This window comes from Argentina silus (genome assembly GCF_951799395.1).
Source record: "Argentina silus genome assembly, chromosome: Y".
In the NCBI taxonomy this organism is placed as follows: Eukaryota; Metazoa; Chordata; class Actinopteri; order Argentiniformes; family Argentinidae; genus Argentina; species Argentina silus.
In genome coordinates this window covers 39,726,251-39,753,231 of record NC_139654.1, presented here as the reverse complement: position 1 = coordinate 39,753,231, position 26,981 = coordinate 39,726,251, and the positions used below count along the sequence as shown (strand labels likewise).

Sequence of the window (26,981 nt, the reverse complement as noted above, 5' to 3'; positions counted from 1 at the left end):
GGGATGATAAATAATATGGTGGAAAGGAGGGAGAGGGAAGTGAAAGAGTTGATGACAAAGATTACAGAAGATGTCGTGAAGAGGATGAAGACAGAAATGGAGAGAGAGAAGGAGAAGACTGAAAAGAAAAGAGTAATGGCGGCGAACCTGGAGTTTGCCAGAGAGAGCATGGAGAGGGCTTTCCATAAAGGGAAACAAAATACAGGTATGCCCTCCATTATCTGCTTACAGAGCATTCTAATCATGATCCTTTTGGCTTCTCAAATCACCTCAAAATAATTTAGATTTTATCTATACAAATGATAAGACAATTTTTCTCTTACAGATATTTCAACACAGAGACAATTCTGGAAATCCACAACTATCCCAAACTTACTACCACAATAACTACCCTGCATACTACCACTATAACTACACTTGCCGTTTCAATTCTCTTTCATTAAAGTCATATTCAAAGGCAAACTGTATGTCATGTTTGAAATGCTGTATTTTACAAGTTGCATAGCTGTAAACTATGTTGAGTGATGATGAGTTTAGGAAGAAAAGGTATGTAAAAAATGAATACTCCTGCACACACGATTGTTACCTCTGCTTATTTATTGTGTCGACGTTTCGGTTTATGACCTTTATCAAAACATTTTTATCTGTGAGGTCTGTATTCCTAACACCACAAAAAGACAAAGTGGTGGTGTTTGTGTTTTTTACATTTACAAGTTGAGGAAGAAAAAACATGGCACATGGGTTAGATTAGAAACAATCTGGGTAAACCTTAATTTGAAGAGGTATGCATGAGGTCTGTTATGTTTTTCTCTATATGCCATAATATTGATTACAATGATCAACATATTTGTACCCTGAAAAGAACCCAAACTGAACAAGTTCCCCATTATAAGTACCTGGGCATTTACATAGATGATACACTTTTAAAATACATGTTGAAAAAGTGATCAAGAGTTTGTGAGTTAGACTTGTACTTGTTTTGTAAAGAAATGTCTTGCTTCACCTTTGATAATAGGAGGAAGATTGTCTTGGCAACGCTCCTCCCTGTCCGTGATTATGGTGACACAATTTAAAATCACACGACAGCCTCAATTCTTAAACCACTAGACCCGATTTATCACTCTGCTCTGCAGTTCATTTGTAGGCATGTTTTCTGTACCCACCATTGTCTTTTGTATCAGTCTGTGGGTTGGGATTCTTTGACGTTGAGAAGGGCTTATCATTGGATTTCATCTGTATATGAAGCAGTTCTTTTAAAACTCCCATTTTACCTCACATCATTGCTTTTATGGCGACTTAGTGGCGATCAAACTTGCAGCTTGTTACTATTTAATGTGCTACAAGTGATTACAGAATTGAGAAGAACTTTTTAGCTGCTGTGCTCCTCAGATATGGAATGATCTTCAGGCTAGACTGAGGTTGGAGCACTTGGTCCCTTACACTTGTACCATCATCTGCTTTTTAGTGGACAATATATGCAATAAATACCTTTTTTACACAAACATCTTGAATCAGAATGGGTCAGCCCTAGCCTCTTACACAAACAGGGTCACAGTCAATGGGTACAAAACTGGAGCAAACGTGTGTATACCAAGATACTGTACCTCGACTCCTTTCCATTCCAAAAGAAATGTGTCCCTTTCCCTTCACTCAAATGTTGTGGATGACATGTACATAAAGCTACACACTGGTGCAGGTGTGATGTTATGAGAGCTTTAGCATTTAGCATTTCCTGTGTCCAGGCGTTCTATTCACTTCTAATAGGAGAAATGAAGGTACACTTGCCTCATAAGGCTCATTCTTGTTTCATTTGTCCTATTAGCTCCTACTGACCTCACTTTACACAGACACAGAGGAGGAGAGACTCAGACTCATTAGAAGTTTATTACTGGATCAGTTTACAAAACAAAACAAAACTGCATGGAGCGTACAGTACAGCAGAGCTTGGAGTACCAGACATGAACACACACCTCACATGCACACACACATCGGAGCTGTCACAGTGGTATACCTTGGATCACACACAGACACACACACACACACACACACACACACACACACACACACACACACACACACACACACACTCACTCTCTCTCAGGGCTGCATGCGGATAGCTCCATCCAGTTTGATGACCTCTCCATTGATCATGGGGTTCTCAGCCAGTGATGTCACCAGGTGGGCAAACTCTGCAGGGTCTCCCAGGCGCGAGGGGAAGAGCACTTGGCGGGCCAGGAATGAACGCACCTTTTCAGGTTAACCCGCCAGGAGAGGAGTGGAGAACAGACCTAAGGAGAGGGAGAGAGAGGTTGTCTGATATGGAGAGGAAGGGGGGGGGGAGGAGTGTGTGAAAGAGTGCGTATGTATGTGTGTGTGTTTACTGACTGGGTGCGATGGTGACCACACAGATGTCCATGGGTGCCAGGTCTCGGGCGATGGGTAGAGTCATCCCAACAATACCCCCCTTAGAGGCTGAATACGCAGCCTGACCCACCTACAGAGAGAGAGAGTGAGAGTGAAGGAAGGGGCTGTTGAGACAGTGTTTGTGTGTGTGTGTGTGTGTGTGTGTGTGTGTGTGTGCGTGCGTGCATGGTTCAATGGAGGTCTTGGCGATCTGTTGGTTCTTGTGTGTGATTGGCTGACGGTACTGCAGCATGTTGACCTCTTCCTCACTGCAGGGTCTACTACAGTTGGAGCAGTCAGAGAGCACAGCCTGGGCCCCTGCAACCAAACATACACCCTGAAATATGGTTTGGACAAAGGATCCCAATGTCAAGATAATATTGCTGTAGGGAAGCTACTCTATGACACAATACCATGTGGAAATGTCAATGATTTTCTAAAGATGAGTGGATAGTGGATAGTGGATAGTGGATAGTGCCTGGTGGGGTCGCAGACTTCAGGCAGATTGTTGACCTAATACGAAACATTAGTACTTTATTTGGACATTATATGATACTTTTGAAGCCCTGAAATAGTGGGAGTATGTTTACAAATGTTTTTTTAAAAACCCATTGAATTAAAGTTGAGAATCTCTACTTTGACCCCATAATATTTGTTTGATTTCAAATCCAAGTGTAGAGCTAAAAGAACAGAAAATGCTTCCTCTTTCCAATACTTATGAAGAGCACTGTATTCATGTTAATCAGTTGCTTCATTACTGTAATATGTGATGTGTTTTGAACTAGTATTTTGAAATACTGTTTTTAGGAGCCAATGATATAAAACAAGTGCATACATGTAAAGAACATAACACATTTTTAGAGGAGTTCAAATATGTAAAATTCAGTATTACTCGAAAGAAAATATTTGCCCAAAAATATTTGCCCCATAGTCCTTCTTGAATCAATGGGTCTGCAAACTATTAAAACCCGATAGGGATCAAACAGGCAGCAACTATTAGCAGGATGTTAAGATAAAGGCCGACAATAACATCACTGAGTGTTGCCCTCTGCGCAGGGATACTTTCAATCATTCACTAGCCATGGCTTCAACTTCACCTCTCACATACTCTTTCGCCTGTGTTTCATGATCTGAAACACAGGTGTCATGATGGGATAAAATAATCACTTCAGCAGACGTGTCCGGGGTTACTCAGAAGAAGCGATTGAACCTGTAAAGATGGGTTACCTTCCGTACTTCTCCACCGAGACATGGACTCTCCTTGCCTTACTCATCACTCTGATCGTAGTGTAAGAAGTTTTAATAAAAAATATTATTTGTTAGTTAGTTAGTTGTGATAATACATACAAATGATAGTATTGATAATTACAGTTATCTAACAGTTTCAATGATACCTATGACTTGATCGTTTTGCTTTTGTTTCAAGTCAGATTGTTGATTTATATTTGTTCTGACCAGGTATGGATACTGGCCATATGGAATATTAAAAAAACTAGGCATTCCTTGTCTCAAACCCATCCCTTTCCTCGGGACGATGATGGGATATAAGAAGGTTTGTAGAGATTAAGCCCATAAACAACAACATTGTAGACTCATCCATGATGTGTGTTGTTGTGGTGAAAGCCATGGGAGCTGAATATGAATTGTTTTACCCAGAAAAATGGGCAATAAAGCTTTTGAACGAAAACGAAAAGAGAGGAGTGCGAGTCGGTCTGTAGTGGAAAAGGGCCATCATAAACTAAGCCACAGTTCAGGTTTATGACAAGCATTTATGAACTGGCTATTTCTTTGTTTTGTTTTTTGTTCCCAGGGTGGTTTCACCAATTTTGACACAGAGAGCTTCCAGAAATATGGGAAACTGTGGGGCTGAGTCTGCTAAACTGATCCTGGTTATTGTTAACTATGATGGATATATGTATCTCTCAGTGTCTACAGTATACACTCTTAAACCAGGCGGACACCGTGCGATTTTCACAAACACAGACGATCCAACCGACGAAATGGTCTCGTACACCAAGACAAATGATCTGTCTTGATGCAATGTACACTGCCCAAGCAACAATTTCATGCTTCCACATTAATAATTTGAATCTGTTATTGAGCGATTTAAGTTTTAAGCTTTTAAGTATTCTGTAGTATGGTCCCTGTGGGGGGACATGCAGCGTTCGGCCTGTAGAGGGAGCTACAGGACCGTGGCCAGGGTGACGTCGGCGAGGCTCCGTTGCACACCTGTTGCAAATGAAGCCTCGTTGACTAGATGGTTTAAGATGTGTGTGCCTCGGCGTTCGAGGGAGAAGGAGGGCGACTGGAAAGTCGCCGAGTGGCGTGTTACGAACATTGAAATTATTACGAACATTGGAATTATTACTAACATTTTATGAAAATAAACGGGATACTCCCAGAAAACAGTACCTCGACTCCGCCTCTGTGTCACAGACTTGTTACAGTGGCGCCCAACGTGGGGCACAGCGAAGGCGGAGAAAAAAAGGGAATGGAGGCGTTAAGCGCGGCTATCGGAAGGATGGCCCTTATACTGGAGCAGCAGGCCCACCTCCAGCAGGAGCACCAGACCGCGGTGAGGGAGATGGTGACGGCAAGGGCTGAGGACCGTACCCTCCTCCTGGAGCTCGTCAGGGCCCTGATGATGGAGGAGGGGAGCCGGCCCTTTGCCTACGCCCAGCAGCTGCGGGACAGCGCGCGGCGGTGGCTGGACCCAGGGAACAGCTCGTCGGAGGAGGTCGGGGACCGGGTGGTGTTGGAGCAATTCCCCACGGGGCTCCCGGCCCGGACCGCCGCCTGGGTCCAGTACCACCGGCCCCAGGATCTCGCGGCTGCCGTTACCTTGGTGGAGGACCATCTCTCCTTCCCGCCGCAGGAGCCCCGATGACCAACGCCCGGTCCGGCGCCCGGAAGGAGCCATGGTGACGGAGGAGGAGAGACCGGCGCCCGCCCCGAGGACGAGATGGCAGGGGCAGGCATGTCGAGAACCAGCCCTGGCCCCACAGGAAGCACCCCGAGCGACAGGGGGGGTGTGTTGGCGATGCGGACGGCCGGGCCATGTACAGGCGGAGTGCCCAGTGAGGGAGGTGGGGCAGGTCGTCCGCATCGGCGACATACCGGGCCCTCCCCCCGGACCAGGAGCGGCGTATCGTGTTCCGGTAAGGATACAACATGATATGCACCAGGCCTTCTTGGATTCGGGCTGCATGCAGTCCATGATCCAGGAGCGCCTGGTTCGACCGGGGGCATTGTTAAAGGCATCGAAGGTGTTGGTGAAGTGTGTGCATGGGGACATTCACGAATATCCTGTGGTCACGATCAAGATTCATTTTGAAGGGAAAAAGCATAGTGTACAGGCGGCGGTTAGCCCGCGCCTCACGCATCCCCTTATTCTGGGTGTAGATTGGGAGGGGTTTCCTCAAGCGGTAAGCAGGGCTACCGGGGTGCGTGCACGACAGAGAGGGAGGTGTGAGGCGGGTAATGTGTTCTGTGCTGAGGCGGCGCCTCGTGACACTGCCGAGGAGCCGGAGCCGGCGGGGGGGTCTCAACCCGAGATTCCCCTGCCGAACTATCCGTTGCTAGGTGACTTCCCCCTCGAGCAGTCTCGTGACGAGACCCTACGATCGGCCTATGACCAAGTGATAGCGATTGATGGTACTTTGGTACGGCCAGACGCAGTACGCGCCCACCCCTATTTCGCGATTATCAGCGACAGGTTGTACCGAGTAAGTCGTGACTCACATAGCCAGGAGGAAGTAACCCAGTTGTTGGTTCCCCGTAGCCGCCGGGAAATGGTCTTCCAGGCGGCTCATTTCAACCCCATGGCGGGCCATTTAGGTTATGATAAGACACTAAACCGTATAATGGCTCGATTTTATTGGCTGGGAATTCGGGCAGAGGTGCGTAGGTGGTGCGCGAATGTCAGTTGGTAAAGCCCCCTTGCGGCCCTTACCATTGGTCGAGAACCCATTCGACCGCATTGCGATGGATATTATCGGGCCATTTGATCGGTGTACACAGGGATATCGATTTGTGTTGGTCTTGATAGATTACGCAACCCAATACCCCGAGGCAATACCGCTGCGCAATATCTCTGCCAGGAGTGTAGCGCAGGCATTGTTTCAAGTAATCTCCCACGTGGGAATCCCGAAAGAGATTCTCACCGATCAGGGCACTAATTTTATGTCACGCACCCTCAAGGAACTGTATGGCTTGTTGAACATCAAGGCGATTCGAACCAGTGTTTACCACCCGGCCACTGATGGCCTTTGTGAGCGGTTCAATCGGACCTTGAAGTCAATGATCCGGAAGTTCGTACACGAAGATAGTCGGAATTGGCATAAATGGCTAGATCCCCTGTTGTTTGCGGTACGGGAAGTCCCCCAAGCTTCCACCGGGTTTTCCCCGTTTGAATTACTCTACGGGCGTAAGCCTCGGGGTGTCCTAGACCTTCTTAAAGAAAATTGGGAGGAAGGGTCTAGCGACAGTAAAAATGAGATTCAATACGTCCTGGACTTGCGCACAAAGCTCCACGCCCTAGGGGTTATCTCACGCGAGCATTTGCTGCAAGCCCAGGAGCGTCAAAAGTGACTGTACGACAGGGGAACTAACCTGCGAGAATTTACAGGTGTGGTCACACGTCGCATGGGGGACGTGGATTACGAGGTAGTACGCTCGGACCGGGGGGATAGCTTGCAGGTGTATCACGTAAATCTCCTAAAAAAAATGGAACGACGTGGTCACTGTTGCTCTGGCTACAATAATTCCAGAGAGAGATGAGTTCGGTCCGGAAGTCCCAAAATCAAAAGTTAGCACTCCGGTCGGTATTGATAACCATCTCTCTGCTAGCCAGGCCACGGACATTGCAGATTTGCAAGCTAAGTTCGCGGACGTGTTCTCTCCCTTGCCCGGTCGGACTACGCTTATCGACCACCACATAGAAACGCAGCCGGGTTTAACGGTGCGCACGCGTCCCTATAGGTTGCCGGTACACAAACGAGACATTGTGTGCAGGGAATTGGAAGCCATGCTGGAGCTGGGTGTGGTCGAGGAGTCCCGCAGTGACTGGTGTAGCCCCATCGTGCTTGTCAACAAGCCGGATGGGGCTATACGGTTCTGTGTGGATTATAGACGAGTTAATGCGGTCTCCAAGGTCGATGCCTACCCGATGCCCCGGGTTGACGAGCTCTTGGACCGGCTTGGCACGGCCAAGTATTTCACGACGTTGGATTTCACGAAGGGATACTGGCAGATTCCACTCTCGCCGGTATCCCGGGAGAAAACTGCATTCTCCACTCCGCTCGGGCTATTCCAGTTCACGGTGCTCCCTTTCGGGTTGTTCGGAGCCCCAGCCACTTTTCAGCACCTCATGGACCCTGAGGTCCCTGAGGCAGGCGGGGCTGACGGCCAACCCGAAGAAGTGCTTGATCGGGCGGAGGGAGATCCGGTATCTGGGGTACCACTTGGGTCGGGGGGAGGTGCGGCCACAGATTGAAAAGACTGCGGCCATCGCAGCCACTCCGCGGCCCAAGACAAAGAAGGAGGTGAGGGCCTTCCTGGGGCTGGCTGGCTATTACCGGCAGTTCGTGCCGGGGTTTTCAGAGCTGGCCAGTCCCTTGACGGACCTCACCCGGAAGGGTGCCCCGGATCCGGTCCAATGGTCGGGCCAGTGCCAGGGGTCGTTCGAGGCCCTTAAGGGAGCTCTTTGTGGAGAAACGGTCCTGTATGCGCCTGATTTTAACCTCCCTTTCTCCCTACAGACGGACGCGTCGGATAGAGGCCTGGGAGCAGTGCTGACCCAGCGGGTGGAGGGGGCTGACCGGCCGGTACTGTACCTGAGCCGCAAACTATCGGAGAGGGAGGGCCGGTACAGCACGGTGGAGAAGGAGTGCCTGGCCATCAAGTGGGCGGTCGGCGCCCTCCGCTACTATCTGCTGGGTCGCGCTTTCACCCTCTACTCCGACCATGCTCCCCTCCAGTGGCTCCACCGGTGGTATCTCGCGTTGCAGCCCTTCAACTTTTCGGTCGTGCACAGACCGGGGGCGCAGATGGTCGTGGCAGACTTCCTCTCCCGTGCAGGGGGGGGGGGGAGTAGGTTGTCAGCCGTCGTGTCCCCGGCCTGTGTCGGGTGGTGGGGGTATGTGGGGGGACATGCAGCGTTCGGCCTGTAGAGGGAGCTACAGGACCGTGGCCAGGGTGACGTCGGCGAGGCTCCGTTGCACACCTGTTGCAAATGAAGCCTCATTGACTAGATGGTTTAAGATGTGTGTGCCTCGGTGTTCGAGGGAGAAGGAGGGCGACTGGAAAGTCGCCGAGTGGCGTTGTGTTACGAACATTGAAATTATTACGAACATTGGAATTATTACTAACATTTTATGAAAATAAACGGGATACTCCCAGAAAACAGTACCTCGACTCCGCCTCTGTGTCACGGACTTGTTACAGTCCCAAACACAACTTGTGCGTTGCCAATGTTTGACAACATCCTGGATTCTCATTGGTTGAGGCTCCTATATTGCCTCTGAGCACGTCTCAAACTGCATGAATAAAGAGGAGCCACGACACGTCAGAATTCAAATCGGAAGTGATTGTGTCTTCCCTCCATGTCATTGAAAGGGCAAAAATGTAATTAAAAAAATAAAGAAAAAAAGGGTTCTAAAAGGATTCTTTGGTTGAATAACTCTTATGGGTTCCATTTGCAGTGCCCTGCATAAGTAATGGGACAAGCATTTTTTCTTCTTTTGCATTATGCAAATGTCCAAATTAAGCACTCATGTTTAGTATTTGGGGACCAAATACTAAACATGTATTTGTATGCAAAAGTGCAAAAGTCTGTGACCCATTGACCCAACCAGATGCTGGGTATCTTCTCTGGTAATGCTCTGCCAGACCTATATTGTAGCGATTGTTGTTTGTTTTTTTAGGATGTTTTGTCCTCCTCTTCAGCAAATTAAATGCATGTTCTATAGGATTCTATAGGATTCACTTTTTGGCCCTGAATAATTTCCTAGTTGCTATGGCAGTATGTTTTGGGTCATTGTCCTGCTGTATGGTGAAATGCCGTCCAATGAGTTTGGAGCAATTAACTTGTACTTGGACTGACAAGACGTTTCTGAACACTTCCGAATTCATCCTCATCAAAGGAGACGTGAGCCAGTTCCAGTGGAAGCCATACATGCCCAAGGCATAACACCCCCTCCCCCATATTTCACAGATGATGTGGTATGCTGTGAATATTGGGCAGTTCCTTTTTTTCTCCACACTTTCTCCGGTACATGTTTTTCCAGAACTCTGCAGGCTCTTTTAGGTACTTTTTAGCAAACCGTAACCTGGCCAGCCTGTTTTTGTGGCTGAGTAGTGGTTTGCACCTTGCAGTGTAGCCTCTGTAGTTCTGCTGGTGAAGTCTTCTGCGGATGGTAGTCTCTGACTCATTGACGCCTACCTCCTGGAGAGTGTTCCTAATCTATGGGCAGTTTTTTTATTTTTATTTTTTTTATTATGGTGAGCATTTTTTGGTTATCCACTGGAAGTCTTCCTTGCCATTTGCGATTTCTTAGCTCACCAGTGCTTTCTTTCCTTTTAATGAAGTTCCAAACTGTTGATGTTGGTAGGTTTAAGGTTTTAATGTTTCATTTTTTTCTGATATTTCAGCATCATAATGGCTTCCCTGACTTTCAATAACATCTCTTTGGTCCTCATGTTGACAAGACACCAATAGCAGACTGCACAAATTATGTGACGGAACACACCTGTCAAGCCAATTGTCCCATCACTTTTGTGTAGCCTAAAATAGCGGGATTATGCATAAAAGTGTTGTAATTTCTGAATGATAAACCAATATGTACACAAATAACATCAAATAAAAGATGAGAATCTCTACGTTCTCATTTCAACTCCAAAAAGAAGAAAAAATGCTTCACTGTCCCATTACTTTCGCACGGTACTGTATAACCTTCTGTGGAAAAGGGTTCTACATGGAACCCAAAAGGTTTCTTCAAAGGGAGAGTGGAAGAAGAACCCTTTTTGGTTCTAGGTAGCACTTTTTTTCTAAGAGTGCAGGATCTGTGATGGGTCTGTCTGTCTCTATCTACGGTATATTCGCTTGAATGCCACAGCCTATTTGAGTATTGTTGCTGACCATGTGCATCCCTTCATGGCCACAATTGACCCATCTTCTAATGGTTACTTCCAGCATGATAATGCACCATGTCACAAAGCAAAAGTTGTGTTAAACTGGTTTCATGAACATGACAATGAGTTCAGTGTTCTTCAGTGGCCTTCCCAGGATCTGAATCCAATAGAACACCTTTGGGATGTGGTAGAACAGGAGATTCACATCTTGAAAGTGAACCTGAAAAATCTGCAGGAATTGAGTGATGCAATCACGTCATCATGGACCAGAATCTCAAAGGAATGTTTCCAACATCTTGTGGAATCAATGCCACGAAGAATTGAGGCTGTTTTGAGAGCAAATGGAGGCCCTACCCAGTATTAGTATAGTGTTCCTCATAAAGTGCTCTGTGAGTGTATATCTAACTATCTTTGTTTTTGCTGGTCTGTAGGATCTATGATGGCCGTCAGCCCATCCTGTGTATCATGGACACAGCCATGATCAAAACCATCCTCATCAAGGAATGCTACTCCCTTTTCACTAACAGGAGGGTAATATGCTACATTGAAGTGGTTGTATGGGGGAAAAAACATAAGGGCTCCTTAAATAGATAATATCATTGTTATGATAGCATTATTAATATTAGGTTAATCTTGCAGTATATAATAATAATAATTTTTCTAGAATATCTATCTCAACGGGCCTCTGTATGACGCCGTGTTTATCGCTGAGGATGATGCATGGAGACGGATCCGCAGTGTCCTGTCTCCCTCCTTCACCAGTGGGCGGATCAAAGAGGTACAGTCCCATCTCTCCTCTCCTTCTTTCATTCATTCCTTTATACAACACAAATAAATGAATGACTAACAACTCTGACGTGTGTGTGTGTGTGTGAGAGTGTGTGTGTGATTTGTACTGTGTATATAGTGTGTATTCATTGTTGTTTGTTGTTGTGTGAAGCAGCAACTTTAATGAATTAATCCAAGACAAATTTTCATCCAGGACAATAAAGTATATTTGATCTTATCTTCGATAAGTTCAGTGGTCAGATGACAGAGTATAGAATAATAGTTCATCTTTGGAGTCACTTATTCTTTGACTATTGTGACGGCCGCCGGGGTGTGCGGGCGCGTCACGGACCCAAACACAGTGTAAGCAGAGAGGTCCACACCAGAATTATAATCAAAGATATTTATTCGGTTAGCGGGGAGAGGGAAATGATAGAGAGGGTGGGGGTGAGAAGGCGTCGTGTCGTGAAGATAGCAGGGGGGTTCGGTACACGGTGGGTGGTCCTCTTACGTTCCAGGTCGGGGCGGCAGCGGGGTAGTCAGACAGGCGAAGGTTGGCAACGTAGCGGGCTCTCCTATGGTCAGGGGTCATACACTGGACAATGGTGACTTGGCTTATTCTCTCTCTCATCAACTGCTCCTTGGTTCGCCGTAGCAACTCCTCCCCACTGGGTGCTCCGTGGGCTACTTTTGTACCGTCTCTGCTGCTCCTGCTGATGCCCTTCACCTGTGCCTTGATGGGCAGGAACTCCATGTATGGGCATACGGTGATTATCTCCACGGGTTGCAGCTGTGGCCCCTTGGGGCGCAGGAACTCCATACATGGTCCTGCCAAAGACAACACGGGGCAAGAGAGGGACAGCAGAAACAGCAGAGACAAAGCGAGGCGAGATATATACTCCATTTACCACCGTTCCACACTCGCGCATGGGCTTAGGCACGGGCCGGGCGCCACACTATATACATAATGTATCCTGTATGGATGTATATTCTCAGGCTATATAAACATTAAAATAATTCCTGTTTCAAACATGATGTTAATATATGTTTTGCACATATTAACACACTGCCAATGGTTTGCGCTCTACTCATTTGACAAACACATGGGCCCTGTCAAGAACCAACCTCTAGTTCCTAAATGCTGGACACTTGGAGATCTGAGTGGATTGGATACAGAAGTGTCTAGGGATAGAGCCTAGGAGTTGTTTCTGGACAGGGCTGTGCATTGAATAGGATTGGAGTCACGTATCATGGTATTTCCTGTTCCTGTTTGTAACCGTGGCATTTCCTGTCCGTCCAGCATTCTTCCCCTTCATGGGTCCTGTTATGGCAAACATGGAGGTATCCCTATTCCCTGCCTCGGTCACAGATTTCTTCTACGCTGTCTTTCAGAAGATCAAGTCCAATCGCGTGGCTAGCACCAGGAAGGTATGTAAATATAACTGATCAAATATACGATCTTCAGCCAGTATTGTGTAATACAATTGTAGAGATTTGGTAGCATCTGGTAGTTCTCATGTGATTTTGATCTGACGTAAGCCTGCTTCCAGAGTCGGGTAGATTTCCTGCAGCTGATGATAGACTCGCAGAAAGACAGCAACTCAAAGGGAGAGGAACAGAGTAAAGGTGCCTGCCTTAAACACACACACACACACACACACACACACACACACACACACACACACACACATCCACACACACACACACACACACACACACACACACTGTATACTAGCATCTAACACACACACATACAGTACCTGCCTCAAACACCTACACCTACAAACACACCGTGGAAATACTCTACTTCGTCCCTTTCTCACACCTACCACCCCATTTCTCCCATCATCATAGGATTGAGTGACCATGAGATCTTGTCCCAGGCAATGATGTTCATCTTTGCTGGCTATGAGACCACCAGTAGCTCTCTGTCCTTCCTGGCCTACAATCTGGCAACCAACCCTCACATCATGACCAAGCTGCAGGAGGAGATACACACTGTGTTTCCCAACAAGGTAACCCCTCTGCAGACTCCTATATAGTACTATTCATGTGGAACAGGAAATATGATAGTGACAGTATTTTAGAGGGTACTGATGAGTGTGTAACCCCTGTGCACTGCAGACTCCTACAGTATCTATTACTATTGCTTTGGAACAGATGGTTAGATAGGTGACAGTATTTTACAGTGTGCTAATGTGTCTGTAGCATCCCTGTGCAGACTTCTGCCCAGTATTATTCATTTGAAACAGGAAGTAGATAGGTGTTGTTGGAATCTTCAGAATAGTTAAAAGGCTAGTACCTGAGGACCTGAGGGATCTACAGGGTATATACCTTAAAAGCATGTCTAACATGCAGTGGTGTGCATGACCATAGAGTGATTTCTAAACTAATACAATTATCTTAAAATAAATTATAAAACTAACAGGTAATCAGTGCAGAGACTTGTGTGATATGTGCTCTCCATCTGACTCGTGCTGCTGCATTCTGTATCATTTGCCAATAGATTTCTTTGGTCGACCAGACAGGAGAGTGTTACAGTAATCAAGGCTGCTAGTAATACAAGCATGCATTCGTCTCTCAGTGTCAGCCTGCGAGAGGAAAGTTTGCACCTTTACAGCTGTGTTCTGTAAAGGTCCATGTAATATTCAAGCTTTCTAAAAGCTTCCTAACGGTTGTAATGACTATCTTTAATCGGTAGCGATCAGGGAACAAGATCCCTTATAATAAATCCCTTATGAATAAATATTTCATTTACGAACGCTGTTTTGGTTCGGAAAACACGCTTTTTAAAATGCAGTGTCCTACCTGACATTCGGTTTGCATATAAACATGTTGTGAGTGCCAGGGGTGTTCTAGGGGAGTAGACTGACCTTTCTCTGGTGGCTGCCTCTCCCAATCGTGTGCGCATGTAGAAACACAACAGCTAATGTCCAACACTGCAAGTTCATTTCGGGGGGATATATTATTATTAGGGAGGATGTTGTTGTTTGGACAACTTCAGACAGAATTTCTCCACGATGGCAGATTTCCGGCAAACTTACTTACTCTTCTTTAAGTGATACAAATATGTTTTAGTCACATTCTTGATATGGGTTTCAAAATTAAGATCTGAGTCAATGGTAACACCTTGTTTTTTTGCCTGGTGCTTAGTGTTACTGTAAGTAGTGTCTTTAAGTGTGCAGACAGTTTGACCAGGACAAGGACAAAGAGCATTTTGGCATCAGCATTAATTAATTAATTCTAAGGTCATTAAGAACCTAGTTAATAACTTAACAACATAGTGCTATCTCAGTGCTATGATTGGCACAAAAGCCAGATTGGAACATGTCAAAGGTACAGTTGGGAAGAAGGAGATTATTTAACAGTTTGAACACCTTTTTTTCAAGAATTATTATTTTTTTGCTTAAAAAGGGAAGGTTGGAGATTGGCCTAAAATCGCTAAGGACTGAAGTGTCTAAGTTACTTTTCTTCAGGAGGGGTTTCACCATGGTAGTTTTAGGTGCAGATGAACAGACCCCCACTTTGCTGAGCATTTCTGTATGACCACTGCAAAAGAGTTCATAGTGCTTCCATGTGGTGGAAGGTGGGGTAACAAGTCATCAAACACATCTTCAGGTCTTGCCTGAGTGATCCTCCTCACCTAATATTGGTTCTCTTATCTCAGAAGTATGTTGCAAATTCCTCACATTTGTAGGTGGAGAGCAGATCACCAGGTGTCTTGTGGGCGGGATTTATAAGGCTGTCAATCGTTGAAAAGAGCACTGTTTGAGTTGTTATGATTCATTATCAATTTTGAGAAATGATCCCGTCTTGGCGTTTTTTTATTGCCTTATTAAAAGCAGAAAGATGCTCTCGAAGAATATCAAGGTGGACCTGCAGTTTTTGTCAGCTCAGACTTTCTGCAAATTCTTTTAAATTTGGCCACAGCCTTTTTCAGTTTGACTGGTGCTACAGAGTCGATAGTTGCCCTTAGTTTGGTGTTGAAGCTGGTTACTAAATCATTATCACAAGAGGAAGCTGTTGATGGTGTACTATTCATATTCATATTCATCATGAAATTCTCATCTGCTCAGCGACATGGCTAGATAAATAATAGAGCGAAAATATATTTTTTCCCCACTTCTAATAGACTGACATGCATTCATGTTTAGCCAGGTTTCAGATAAAAACATTACAGTGCAGCTTTCGCTCTGAGATAAGATCAATAAAGGTTTTGCCAGATAGGGACCTAATATTCAAAAGCACCATGGTAATGTTCTCTGGGCTGTTCGGTGCTGCCCGGCCACAGTTAATGGAATGGATACCAAGTTATTCACATTTGAACCACCTGACAGTTTTCTTGTAGTCTGTCGACTGTGATAGGAAATAATAGACTATAGCACATTCAGTATTCCAAGCAGTCAATCCACTAAAAGCAGCCCAGTTTAGTGGCATTTTGACTTCTGATTGATCCTTGTGTACATCTATCATTTACATTGTTCAGTGGAATCTAAATGTATTTTCTTCTAACTATCAAGATAACATTATTTAGCGATTTTTTTGTTTATTCATGTACAACAAAAAAGCAAGTCACTATTACACACGTACATTGAAAGTAATGGCGTTCTGTATGCGGGTGTCATGAAATTAGGCTATGCAGATTAGAATAAGTACAGTACTGTGTTCATTTCCCAAAATAAGAACACAAAAAACTAACAGCTCTTCAGATTTGCAACGAAAAATAGTTAGTTCTGGGTTTCGGCTACGTGAACGACCAATCACTAGTGCTCATGTGAGTGTAATATCCCTGTGCAGGCTCCTATCCAGTACGAGGCTCTGATGCAGATGGACTATCTAGACAGCGTGATCAACGAGTCTCTCAGGTTGTACCCCATCGACTTGAAAGAGTCGCCAAGAAATCTGTTGAGATCAGCGGCATCACCATCCCCAAGGGTATGGTTGTCATGATACCCATCTGGACCTTGCACCGTGACCCCGATGTGTGGGAAGACCCAGAGGAGTTCAAACCAGAGAGGTAATGGGCCACATCTTAACCACAACCACAATATCAATCACAACAGCAACGATAAGAGCAGTGTTCCACAAACAACCATAAAACAAACCTAAATGCGACGACCAAACACAAACAGGTTTCTTCAACCATGTATAACCATCATATTACTGTGATTTAATTGATATGTTCTTTAACCCCTCCTCCTCTGAACTCTCCGAGTGTAGGTTCAGAAAGGAGAACAAGGAGAGCATCGACCCATACACCTACATGCTGTTCGGGTTGGGCCCACGGAACTGTATCCGTGCGATTCGCTCTGGTATTGATGAAACTGGCGATGGTGGAGATTCTACAGAGGTTCAACTTCACCGTCTGCAAAGAGACAGATGTGAGACAAAATAATGATACAATGATTGTAAATATAATTTTGTACCTATGACTTTGTTGCATTTCTATATGTAGCAGAGGTGATTTTGGAATCACACTCGCGTGATGAGGTAGCCCTGCCTGAGACATGTAAACTGAAGTGTCGCCCTCAGACCTTGAGGATGTCCTCTTGGCTTAATAGTAGCGTTTGTGTCTTCCACATGGGAGACCCGGGTTTGAACCCCCATACTACAATTCTGTACTTGCGTACTGCATGAGTATGTACTCCCCATTTAATTTCCCAGATTGCATTTTTCAGTACTAGGCGCCAATCATCCTCAGTATAGGCTACCTACTAAATGATGGAAGTGTGAGATTTAAAAAAAAAAAGCTATTTGTATTTCTGCAAAACTCCCTCGAGACTTCATAGGGCCATTTTAATGTATGTCGACCCAAGAGAGGTTGTCCAGGAGTTTGAGTTTATTTGAATTTATAGTGCAATGCTACCCGAACGTAACAGTGACACTGTATTAGGTAACATTCATAGTGTAACGCTGACATCTGTTTTACTCGTTCCTTCATACTTTAACTGTGTGTCAACTCTCACCAGATCCCCATTGAGATGGACCTACAGAACACTCTGATGCCCATACGGCCCATCAAACTCAAGCTGCTGTCCCGCTGCCAGGAGTCCGACGACAACCAGCTCAAAGCAGACAGCCAGTGATGAGGACCTGCCCTGCTGCAGGTCTCTCAGTTATTATGTTACACATAGATCTAGGATCAGCCCCAACACTGGCTACTTTCAAAAATGGGCTTAAAAAAAAAAGGGCTTCGCTTTTGCCTTAAATTGAAACTAAATTGGCGCTAATAATTGCACTGTGACCCTAAAATGCACTGTGACTTTTATTCTTTTTTTATGTCTTTTATGCGTTTTTATTCTAAATTTTTTTTCATGCTCTTTCCTTTTTATCTATTTTACGTAAAGCACTTTGAATTGCCTCTGTGTATGAAATGTGCTATATAAATAAACTTGGCTTGCCTTGCCTCGCCTCGCCTCTGGGCTCTGCTGCTACTGTATGCTGCTCTCTTTGTATCTGTCTATTAGTGGAGGTCCAGGACTAGTTGTACAGAGACAGTTGTTGTCTGTCGTCTGCAGTGCAGGGATTTGCATGTGACTTGTGTATGTTTTGTACTTGTCTGGTAGTGGGTCTCTATCATCACGCTAAAAACGTGTGTATAATCACAAACTAAATCATAACATGAGAATGAACAACATGCCATCAAAACATGACAATAAATAGGTGTTAGATTAGATTCAACTTTATTGTCATTGTGCAGAGTACAAGTACAAAGATAACGAAATGCAGTTAGCGTCTAACCAGAAGTGCAAAAAAGCAGAAAAGTGCAATGTGAACAATATATACAGGTAGAGCAGTATAAGCAATATATGAGCAGTATAAGTAGTGCAGTATAAGCAGTATATGAGCAGTATAAGTAGTGCAGTATAAGCAGTATAAGCAATATATGAGCAGTATAAGTAGTGCAGTATAAGCAGTATATGAGCAGTATAAGCAGTATATGAGCAGTATAAGTAGTGCAGTATAAGCAATATATGTATTAACAGTAACATTATAAGCAGAATAAATATAGAATGCAGTATGAACAGTATAAGCAGTATATGAGCTGTATAAGTAGTGCAGTTACCAATGTATTGGGTCTATCTATGGGTATCGTAGTGCAGCAGTAGTCAAAATGTACCTGCATTTTATCGGTTGAAGTGCCATCTCATCTGTCATAAGATTTGACTTGTAAAACTGAAAAGTAGGATACAACTAATAGCCTAAATGTATAAACACAGACCACAACCAAAAAACAACATGGGAAAATCGTTTACGCATCCTCTGCAGCAGGAACAGTGCAGAGAAAAAGTATGTACAGTAAACCCCATAACTGAATACACTTCATACGCTTCAGCGCGACACAGAACGCCTATACTGCAACAAAGTAAAAAGATGAGACAGACACGTGTCTTCAATAACTTGCATGTTTAATCAAAATACAAGCATTCGGCACATCGTTAACTTGTAGGAAAGTTTAATCAGGTTTTATCAATTGTATTATTTTAAATGTGAAATAAATAGCATCAGTGCAGAGGCTATAACACACTACAAAAGTCACATTAAATCACGGAAAGTAGGCTAGGCTAATTAACGGAACTATATGATTATACAGCCCGAGCCCAGTCCAGGGTTCTGAAAGCGACAAGTAACAAGTGTGCCCATCAACGGTCTAGATATTAGGCCTATACGTAACATTTAGTCCTCCACTTTATATCACAGCCAGTATAACGTTTAAAATGACTACAAAACAAAAGCAATATAGTCTACAGTGAACGGCGCATTGTCCATTTGTCATACATGTCCAAACAGACCCGCTCACTTGAATAGGAAAGTAGCGCGGCGGTTCGTTGCTTCAGCAAACCTCTCGATGACTTTACTGTTGAAATCCATCTGTCCCTGGATCAATGCATTTTCAATGGAAATCATGTCACGGCCGTTCAGTCGCTGGTGTCTGTTCTGTTCTGACAGATGTATAATGTCTTTGAATCCAGCCGATGCCCAAATAGTCTCCACCAAAAATCATACATGGGAAACAGAACAGCGCATGTTTCGAGGTGGTAGCGGTTAGCCATCTCTTTTTGTCAAACCATTCCTGTTGGCCCTAAACGTTTTATCTCCAACTTCTCTTCCAAAGGCAATGTACTAAACCGCATGGTCAACAAATAATCTACACGATTCATTGTGAAAACTTTAGCTAGCTAGCATTAGCGATAGACGTACAGTAGATGAACTGAATTGCTTTGTGATTATTTCCTGTCATGTCAGACCACGTTAACGAGATTAGCGTTTAATAGTTTTTCGCCACCTGTTGCTAGGCAGAATTCATACCCAATATAATTTGCGTGAGGTTTTCCCTGCTTACGCCAAACACGCTCACGTTGTTCCCCTCGCAACGATGGGGCAAGAGTGCTCCGCTGCCCCACAGCAGAAAGACGGGACAGGGAGCGCAGTCCGCACACACTAGTAATTACTAGTAATTAGTAATTACTCCAAAAACAGCACTATACGGATTATGAGTCAAGTTTTATATATTTATACACACCAATTTCACCATTTAATCTATTTTGTATTAAATATAAAATACTTATTATTATTACTAATAAAAAATAGGACTAATAATTGTTTCGTATTTGTAATGTACTTTATGAGACTTTATGTTTGTAATGTACTTTATAAAGAAAAAAAACCTGTATATCCCCAAATTTGATTCTATGCAATATGTTTTTTCAAATGTTGTATTTGTCTTGTAGGCTACTTTTGTGTAAGCCGTATATTGTGGGTAAAATGCACTATAAATTCAAATGAACTTAAACTTAAATGTGTATTGCAGTGGAATCCTAACTCGAGATCCGCGTGTAAATCGAATCAATTTCCCATTGACATGAATGCAAGATTTACGCGCGCGGATTTGGAGTTAGGATTCCACCCAAAATGCGTTGCTATTGGTATCATTATGACGTTGATATGTACACAGAATTGAGAATGTTCTGCAATAATACACAAAGTTCTTGAACTTTTAGTTCAGTGGCATAACGAGCTAAGACGCAACCTGAACCTGTGCAATCAGTATTACCAGAGTGAGATATAAAGAGATTATAACCGGAAGATTCGGCGCTTATACACAGCCTACTGACTGAGGTAGGCTAATGTAGGCCAGAGATGTAGTATAGTTGACATATAGTATAGTTTTATAACACTTGTATTTGTAAATACCTGAGACGGCATAGGCCGACTACCTTTACAGCATTTGGACAAGGGACGCGTAAAAATGTCACTGAGAGATATCTGTCACTAGGAGATGATATTCCCATTAAGTCGAATTCAGCGTTGGATATTTCTATATGCCTAAAAACTCACATCTTTAGAAAGGCCTTCCTTTAGGTCCTGTCCTCTTGTTGTTGTTAGTGTTTTGTTTGTGTTTTTGTTTGTGTGTCTATTGCACTCAACTGCACAGGCTTTGAAATTGTCGGCTACAAATGAAAAACACATTCCAAATCAAATATATTTGTTATTATTATTAGAGACCTAAATGCATGAATTGAATTAGGGCTATTTTAATTTTGCGGAGGTCTTCTGCTTGTTAGCCTATAGGCTCCTACCTGTACCTGGCGGATTCCAGTTAATGAAATGTGCCCATTATATGGCCACTGATATTTGACCTGTTGGCCACAATTGTAGGCTATATTTCAAGGCGTGTCAACAAACATAGCCAGCCAACCCACACTGGAAGCTTTTGCTGACTCTAACATAGGCCTCTGACAGGACCAAGTCACTTCGAACCATTGCATCGAACGCTGATAAGAGTTGTTAGGCAGTGAATTACCATGATAGTCATTCCAAACCCATTATGACGCCAGCCGAACGCACATTATAGATAATAACATTTCTTTGCTGCCAATCGGTGTACTGGTATTTGTTGACTGATTCAGAAGGGCAAACTCAAAGATTGTTATACCATTCTCATTTGGGGAATCTTTCTGACATTCCTGTTGCATTATAGTATGGGTGTGTGGAGATTATTTCAATCATTTTTGTTTGTGTTCTATCTACTGTAGGTGCATAAAAACAATGGAGGTGAAAATATATATGAGTATTGAGGATATCAGGAAGGAGCATGAGAGGATTAAGACAGAGAAGGCAGAGTTTGAGAAAAAGATAGAGGAATATGAGAAACAAAAGAGAAGGGACCAAAAAGTTAGGCAGAGGGAGGAGGAGATCCTGGCCAGAAAGGCAGAAAGACTGCAGGAGGACAGGAATGAGTTCAATAGGGAGAGGGAGGAGATGGACAGTGGGATCAAGATCCTCATGATGGAGATTGAGAAAGAGAAGGAGTCCTCAAAGGAGATACTTAGAAAGGCTGAGAAGGCAGAGGCAGAGTTAAATATGATGAGGAAGGAGAGCGTGAAAATCCAAAGAGACGGACAGAAGGTGGAGCAAGAAATGCTCAGGATGTGGAAGGAGAAGGAGACATTTCTCAAGGCCAAGAAACAGATGGAGAAAGAGATGGAGAAAAATATGGTGGCAGTCAAGAGGAGAGAGGCCCTGGTGATGGAGGCCGAAGAAAGACTTAAACTGAGCAAGGAAAAAGAGAAGGAAGAGCAGGAGAAGGAGACCTCAAAGGAGATGCTTAGAAAGACAGAGAAGGTCGGAGCAGAGTTGCAAATGATAAAGAAGGAGTGGATGAAAATCAAAAGAGACGGGCAGAAGGTGGAGCAAGAAATGCTTGGGATGTGGAAGGAGAAGGAGACATTTCTCAAGGCCAAGAAACAGATGGAAAAAGAAATGGAGGCAGTCAAGAGGAGAGAGGCCCTGGTGATGGTGGCTGAAGAAAGAGCGAAACAGAGTCTGGAAAAAGAGAAGCTAGAACAGGAGAGGGAGACATTGAAGAAGGTGAGCATGGTGACGATTAGAGAGATGGTAGAGAACCTATAGACTAAGTAGATGAAGGTGATTGTTGCTAGTTTTACTATAGCATTTAGTCCATGACCTTCAACTCTCAGTTGAATTTGTCCAATTCTTGTCTCACCTTGCACTCCCCTCTGATGTTACTTTTTTAATTTCAGATGAACGATGGCTCCAGATATGCAGATATGCCCCAACCCTCATGTTCTCTGATGGCTCAGCTGGTACACAATCAGGCAAACCAGGGGACGAGCCTTTCTGTCAAAAGCCTTGTTGATGTGGCCCTGGCTGAGAGCGTGTGGGGGTGAAGAGATAAGACAGGGGACTGCACATGCCGACACCGTTAGCCTGGAAACCTCAACACAATTGGCCTCTATTTAGGGATACATAGCAAATCAATTTATATAGTTGTCTTAAGTTCAATAAATTAAGTTGAACATTAAATTAAATTGACTTCCTTTCTCTACCACTGTGACTGCTTGTGGCATTTATTATTATAGAAAGTCTTACTTGTGATGACCGTGATGTATGTAGCTGAAGATGAATGTAGCTATTTATTTTAAGTCGCTCTGGATAAGAGCTTCTGCTAAATTACTCAAACGTAGGCCTAAAGTACATCCGTAAAATAATGTATCCATTTCCTGTTAACCATCTCTAAACCCTAGATGGCAGTATTTACTCTTACACCAGAAACGTGACCAGTTGCACGTGTGGATGCAGAATAAATAGCCCTCCCAGTCTGTTTCTGCAAGGAACTTCTAATTTATGGATTCTCTACATATGTTGAGAGTCTTGTCAAGTCTGAATATGTTAGAGTTGGGGTTTGTCCTCTACCTCCAAATATAAACGAGGACAATCACTTTGTTTTTCATACAGGTACCACTATTGTATGTATTTCTGTAATCTATGTTTCTATTACTTTACCATACTATGAAACTAATTGAATATGTTTTTAAGCGTCCAAAAAGCATTGATACCATTTCCAAGCACTCCAAGAATCATTTTGCGTTGCTGCTACAGCAGCCGCGCAATGTCAACACTTTACACACGCACTGGTGTAGCATGTAACATTAAAATCCATCAACTTCATATCAAACCATTGATGATTGGTGAACTTGTTGGATCAGTTAAGGCCTGTGCCAGAAATCAGTACACACACCAATCACACAATGGGACTATAACAGACACATACAGTGCATTCTGAAAGTATTCAGACCCCTTCACTTTTTCCGCATTATGTTATGTTACAGCCTTATTTTAAAATAGATTAAATTATTAATCTAATCATTAATCTACACACAATACGCAATAATGACAAAGGTGCTTCAACAAAGAACTGAGTAAAGGGTCTGAATACTTATGTAAAGGTGATATTTCAGTTTTTTATTTTGAATAAATTAGCAACAATTTCTAAAAACCTGTTTTCACTTTGTCATCATGGGGTATTGTGTGTAGATTGATGAGGAAAAAAAAATGTTGAATCCATTTTAGAATAAGGCTGTAACATCACAAAATGTGGAAAAAGTTAAAGGGTCTGAATACTTTCCGAGAGCACTGTATTTACATCTTGATTCACAGAATCACGCCTTGTACACACTTGCAAGTGATAGCAACGCCCATCACCTGTCCCAATAAAGAGATGCTCCAAGCGCACCATTTCATCCTTTCCACTCTTCACTCTCTGACTGTCTGAAGTGTACTGTAGTTGTGTTGTTGTAGCTGGCTACACCTCAGCCTATGATTCTCACGGGGCGTTAGATTGTCTCTGATAGAATCCTACGGTTCAGCTCGACATTCAACGACGATTTTCACCTTCTGAGCACCTGTTAACTCTCTGAGCTAGCAGGCTAACCTGTGAGCTCTCAATTCTTTGTTATTGTTGAACCCTAGCTCAACAATAATTCCTCAGGTTATTATTATAACTTGCTAGGTCATATGTGTAGGCTACAGCTAGCACTTGGGACGGTCGGCTAACTAAGTTACTTGTTGTTCCCGGACAGCTGAGAACCTTGGCTAGCTTTGACAAGCTAATATTGAGAAATATTAGCACCCTGTTTGCAGGAGGGTTGGCCAGCTTGTGTTTGTAGCCCTGGGACTACTGAGCACTTTCTAGTTTGACATAATTCCTAGTTAGTTACCTCGTATAATGATCTAGAATATGCCAGTTCTCTCTAGTGTGAGACCAGTGCCATATCTAACTATGCGGGTACCAGTTCCCTGTGGTAGCACGTGGGTGTAGTAATGCTGAGGTGTGCTGATATTGTACCTGCTTGTTGCTTCGTGCGCTGTATCTAAACTAGTCAACTACACTATCTACAACTACACTGTCTATCACAACTAAGTCAACTAATAAACATGGGCTACGCATATCTTAAACATGCCTGTGTCTGTGTGTTTGTGTGTGTGTGTGTGTGTGTGTGTGTGTGTGTGTGTGTGTGTGTGTGTGTGTGTGTGTGTTTGCATACATGTGTTTTTTCGGGGATGCATAGAAAGTCTTCCAGCTGTTCCAATGAGAACATCCATCCATAGACCTATGCATTTAATTCTGGTTTGTTTGTAACTAAGAGGAAGACACGGTTATCATCAAAAACCACTAGTTATCATCAAAAATGATGGTCACAGTTTGCTAAAAAAAAGTACCTAAAAAGCCAGCAGAGGTCTCGTAAAAATGAAAGTTTGGAGAAAAAAGGATCTGCCCAAGATTTACAGCATACCACCTCATCTGTGAAACATGGTGCAGGGGGTGTTAGGTTTGGGCATGTATAGTTGCCATTAGAACTTGTTAACTTGTCTTAATTGATGATTGTACCTGCTGACGGCAGCAGCAGAATGTATTCTGAAGTGCACAGAAACATCTTGTCTGCTTGAGTGCAAGCAAATGCGTCCAAATGCATTGGATAAAAGGCTTCCCTGAATAGCAGACTGCACAAATTATGTGACGGAACACACCTGACGAACACACTTGTCAAGCCAATTGTCCTATCACTTTTGTGTAGCCTGAAATAGGGGGATTATGCATAAAAGTGTTGGAATTTCTGAATGATAAACCAATATGTACATTATATAAAAAATAAAAATCTCTACGTTTTTATTTCAAATCCAAACAGAAGAAAAAATGCTTCACTGTCCCATTACTTACGCACGGTACTGTATAACCTTCTGTGGAAAGGGTTTTACATGGAACCCAAAAGGTTTCTTCAAAGGGACAGTGGAAGAAGAACCCTTTTTGGTTCTAGGTAGCACTTTTTCAAAGAGTGCAGGATATGTGATGGGTCTGTCTGTCTCTATCTACGGTATATTTGCTTGAATGCCACAGCCTATTTAAGTATTGTTGCTGACCATGTGCATCCCTTCATGGCCACAATTTACCCACCTTCTAATGGCTACTTCCAGCATGATAATGCACCATGTCACAAAGCAAAAGTCGTCTTAAACTGGTTTCATGAACATGACAATGAGTTCAGTGTTCTTCAGTGGCCTTCCTTGTCACCGGATCTGAATCCAATAGAACATCTTTGGGATGTGGCACAACGGGAGATTCACATCTTGAAAGTGCACCTGAAAAATGTGCAGGAATTGCGTGATGCAATCATGTCATCATTGACCAGAATCTCAAAGGAATCAATGTCACGAAGAATTGAGGCTGTTTTGAGAGCAAAGGGAGGCTCTACCTAGTATTAGTATAGTGTTCCTAATAAAGTGTTGGGTGAGTGTATATCTAACTATCTTTGTTTTTGCTGGTCTGTAGGATCTATGATGGCCGTCAGCCCGTCCTGTGTATCATGGACACAGCCATGATCAAAACCATCCTCATCAAGGAATGCTACTCCCTTTTCACTAACAGGAGGGTAATACGCTAAATTGAAGTTGTTGTATGGGAAAAAAAACATAAGGGCTCCTTAAATAGATAATATCATTGTTATTATAGCATTATTAATATTAGGTTAATCTTGCAGTATATAATAATAATAATTTTTCTAGAATATCTATCTCAACGGGCCTCTGTATGACGCCGTGTTTATCGCTGAGGATGATGCATGGAGACGGATCCGCAGTGTCCTGTCTCCCTCCTTCACCAGTGGGCGGATCAAAGAGGTACAGTCCCATCTCTCCTCTCCTTCTTTCATTCATTCCTTTATACAACACAAATAAATGAATGACTAACAACTCTGACGCGTGTGTGTGTGTGTGTGTGTGTGTGTGTGTGTGTGTGTGTGTGTGTGTGTGAGAGTGTGTGAGAGTGTGTGTGTGATTTGTACTATGTGTATAGTGTGTATTCATTGTTGTTTGTTGTTGCGTGAAGCAGCAACTTTAATTAATTAATCCAAGACAAATCTTCATCCGGGACAATAAAGTATATTTGATCTTATCTTCGATAAGTTCAGTGGTCAGATGACAGAGTATAGAATAATAGTTCATCTTTGGAGTCACTTATTCTTTGACTATATACATAATGTATCCTGTATGGATGTATATTCTCAGGCTATATAAACATTAAAATAATTCCTGTTTCAAACATGATATTAATATATGTTTTGCACATATTAATCCACGTATCAATCATGATATTTTTCCATGTATCCTTCCCAACTCAGATGCTCAGGATCATGAAGCAGCACTCTGGTAACTTGGTCAGCAATCTGAAGAAGACGGCTGATAACGATGAGCCCATTGAACTAAAGGAGTGAGTATTTATCTCCGAGACGATAAGGTGAATTTGTAATTTCAGTGAACTCCCCCTTTAATTTTGTGGTTGTGGTTCTGGTGGTCAGAGATTGTGTGGTTGTGTTCCAGGT

At 43.5% G+C, this 26,981-nt stretch overlaps 1 pseudogene across 1 annotated transcript in view; it reads left to right on the top strand.

The window, feature by feature from the left end:
- LOC310824115 (cytochrome P450 3A27-like) overlaps window positions 1-17,387 on the top strand; it is a 148,058-nt pseudogene extending 130,671 nt beyond the window's left edge. Inside the window, exon 12 of the transcript in view lies at window positions 17,271-17,387. The product of the transcript in view is annotated as a cytochrome P450 3A27-like (transcript). The remainder of the gene's footprint in view (window positions 1-17,270) is intronic.
- Window positions 17,388-26,981: the final 9,594 nt, after the last annotated feature.